We start from the raw sequence: 4230 nt of genomic DNA on the forward strand, positions 1-4230 counted from the left end.
CCCCTAACTCATCCGCTTGCGAGTGTCTGTGAATGAGACTGCAAGTTAGGTAGGCCTATTTATTTTTTATTAACTACAAACCCAAACCTGACCCAACCCCTTGAAAAACTGACCCGAAACCATTCTGAAACCTGACAGAAACATTCCACTATTTGAGCATCCAGACACAGCTACATTGACTCAACCATTTCTCTAAGTTTGGGGGGACTACCTGTTTAATCGAGCAACAGCATACAGAGGGAATTCCTACTGATTGGAAACCTGTTTCGAAACAGTCATAATTTTAGCAATTACACATGGTGCCACTAATGGCGGAGAAATCCGTTGTCTCTCTTTTCTATAGGTATACATTTCTCCATAGAGTTAGGTGTTATAGAAGAAACATCTAAGACAAAGTTGAGACTACATTAAGAACATAACATTGTTAGGTTTTCTGAGCTATGAACAAGCAACCTCTGAGCAATAAATGGTTCCTCTTGGGATAGAGCTGTCGCAGAGTGACAGACTGCAAAATATAAAAATGGCCAGCTTTGACCATAGAGGAAGACAGAGAGAGAGAGAGAGAGAGTGAGTATGTGTGTGTGTGTGTGTGTGTGTGTGTGTGTGTGTGTGTGTGTGTGTGTGTGTGTGTGTGTGTGTGTGTGTGTGTGTGTCTGACGCCAGCTGTCAGTTCCAGGATCAGACCCAGAGACTGTCCTCAGCAATACACATGTTGCCAGACTAGAAATGACCAATCAAAATCCATCCCACCCACTCTCTCTTGCAACACTTTGGTTCCAAAAAGTGAAAGATTAAATCACAGGCAGGGAAACTCTTAATCTATACTGCCTTTCTGTTCCACTCTCGCCACATCCATCTATTGTTTTACACAAGTAAAAGCAAACATCCAATCACAAAAAGTCTTATGTCGAAGAAAAAGATTAAATTGTGATCACTTATATAATCTGCAATGTCGAAAAATCTTTCTAACACACACACAAATCTCTTAATCTAGATGCACACCTGACAAAGCTGCCACAAACCAGAATTTTTTGGGGAGAGATTTGATATAGTAGGAGGGCCCGGTTTGGGAGGAACCCGCAAGGATAGTAAAACCTGGCCCCGTATTCACAAAGGTTTTTATCTTACCACTAGGGGTTTTCCAAAGAGATACTAGCTAAGTGTCTTTGCTTAAAAGCTATTACGTCGGCAACAGTGATAAACAGGGAATCGCAATAGACAGCGGGATATATATTACAGACAGACAGACAGACAGATAGATAGATAGATAGATAGATAGATAGATAGATAGATAGATAGATAGATAGTGTAAGATTATATATGCTGAAGAATTCCACCAACATGATTTGAAACGAGGAAAAAAAACAGCCTTTCAGTTTGGAACGTTTCAACGTCGTAAATCACCAACCTTCACAAGAACCCCCACCCAGTTATAGCAGACTTTTGTTCTGTGCAAGGTTACCATCAGATTTGCACAACTATAAGATATTTCATCATAATATAGCCTTGCTAGATAATGCTGAAAATCACTTTGAACTGTGGTAACGTTTGTACCTGACAAATTAATTATTATAGACTGATGGAACTCTTTAAAATGTGTGTATCTCATTCTAATAAGAATGGTAACTATAAGGTTTAACTTGAAAAAATGCAATGATGTGTCAAACCAATATGATTTTGTAACCATAGATTTTCTGGTTTTATTCATGTTTTATTAACTTGTCATGTTTAGTATGGAAACATTTGTTTGTGTCTGAAGACAAATCTGATGACAATGAATTTCATGTCTCTTGTACCATTTGCAAGATATAAAGTTTATGATTAAATATGCACTATTTTTAAGAGTCTGAAACAAAGGACCATAACTCAACTGTTGGAAAAGACAGCCCAGTTGACCATGCGACTCTGAAAAGTCACTTCTGATTGGTGCAGGACACCTTTGTGGGATGTGGCCAATTTCAGTTCAAATAGTTCCAAACAGGAAGAACAACTCTCTTGACTCTGCTCTCTGAACACTCTTCCTCTGTGTTTGCTCTTACCACTGCGACCACTGCACTGCATCTCGACGGAACCATACTCATGCCATGTGAGATCCACGGGAGCTCGGGACACAACGTCCCGAGAAGGAGTCAGAATGCCTTGCTTCACAGCTAAACTAATTCATACAGAACAATAAACTTGAAAATAAAGAAGTCAAAACACAGACGGAACAAACTTTCGACCAAGAAATGAGCAACATAAAGGAACACCTCCAATATTGTGCTCAAAGTGCTGGTGAATTGATTAAATATTTTGGGTAATCCGACAGCAAATCGATGTAGACTCAAAGAAGAATGAAATGGTTCTTATGGTATTGTCAACAGACTCCGTAGAGTTCATCTTCACTGTACTGATCAGTTATTCACATTCTGTCACTTTTCACCAACATGTCTTATGTATATATGTGTTAGATTAGATTTATGTTTAGAATTGTAATAACGTTTGTCTGTGTTCAAAGATGACTTGACTGTGGTGTATTTTGATAAATAAACTCATCCCTGTTTCTGAAAGATTTAGCTTCTAAGCTGTACCTAAATACCATCCATCCATCCATCCATCTTCAACCGCTTATCCGAAGTCGGGTCTCGGGGGCAGCTGCTCCAGCAGGGGGCCCCAAACTTCCCTATCCCGAGCCAAATTAACCAGCTCTGACTGGGGGACCCCGAGGCGTTCCCAGGCCAGTCTGGAGATGTAATCACTCCACCTAATCCTGGGTCTTCTCCGAGGCCTCCTCCCAGCTGGACGTGCCTGAAACACCTCCCTAGGGAGGCGGCCAAGGGGCATCCTTACCAGATGCCCAAACCACCTCAACTGACTCCTTTCGACGCAAAGGAGCAGCGGCTCTACTCCGAGCTCCTAACGGATGACTGAGCTCCTCACCCTATCTCTAAGGGAGAAGCCCGCCACCCTTCTGAGGAAGCCCATTTCGGCCGCTTGTACTCACGACCTAGTACTTTCGGTCATGACCCAGCCTTCATGACCATAGGTGAGGGTAGGAACAAAAATTGACCGGTAGATCGAGAGCTTTGCCTTCTGCCTCAGCTCTCTTTTCGTGACAACGGTGCGATAGAGCGAGTGCAATACCGCCCCCGCTGCCCCGATTCTCCGGCCAACCTCCCGCTCATTGTCCCCTCACTCGTGAACAAGACCCCGAGGTACTTGAACTCCTTCACTTGGGGCAATACCTCCTTCCCTACCTGGAGTACGCACTCCATCGGTTTCCTGCTGAGAACCATGGCCTCAGATTTAGAGGTGCTAATCCTCATCCCAGCTGTTTCACACTCGACTGCCAAGTGATCCAGTGAGAGCTGAAGGTCATGGACCGATGATGACATGAAGACTGCAAAAAGCAGCGATGAGATCCCCAGCCCACCGAACCGCACACCTTACCCACCCCGACTACGCCTCGATATCCTGTCCATGAATATCACAAACAGGATTGGTGACAAAGCGCAGCCTTGGCGGAGACCAACCCCCACATGGAATGGACTCGACTTCGTGCCGAGGACCCTGACACAGCTCTCGCTTTGGACGTACAGGGATTGGATCGCCCTAAAAAGGGACCACCCCACCCCGTACTCCCGCAGCACCTCCCACAGTCTCTCCCGGGGGACCCGGTCATACACCTTCTCCAGATCCACAAAACACATGTAGACCGGATGGGCATACTCCCAGGCCCCCTCCAGGATCCTTGCAAGAGTAAAGATCTGGTCCGTCGTTCCACGGCCAGGATGAAGACCGCATTGTTCCTCTTCAATCCGACGTTCGACAATCGGCCGAACCCTCCTCTCCAGCACCTTGGAGTAAACTTTACCAGGGAGGCTGAGAAGTGTGATACCCCTGTAGTTGGCACACACTCTCTGATCCCCCTTTTTGAAGAGGGGAACCACCACCCAGTTCTGCCACTCCTTAGGCACTGTCCCAGATTTCCACGCAATGTTGAAGAGGCGTGTCATCCATGACACCCCCTCCACATCCAAAGCTTTCAGCATTTCTGGTCGGATCTCATCAATCCCCGGGGCTTTGCCACTGCAGAGTTGTTTGACTACCACAGTGACCTCCCCCAGGGAAATAGAATCTGATCCCCCATCAGCCTCTGGCTCTGCCTCTAGCATAGAGGGTGTGTTGGGATTTAGGAGTTCTTCAAAGTGTTCCTTCCACCGCCCAATAACCTCCTCGGTTGAGGTCAAC

This window comes from Xyrauchen texanus, chromosome 11 (assembly GCF_025860055.1).
Source record: "Xyrauchen texanus isolate HMW12.3.18 chromosome 11, RBS_HiC_50CHRs, whole genome shotgun sequence".
Lineage (NCBI taxonomy): Eukaryota > Metazoa > Chordata > Actinopteri > Cypriniformes > Catostomidae > Xyrauchen > Xyrauchen texanus.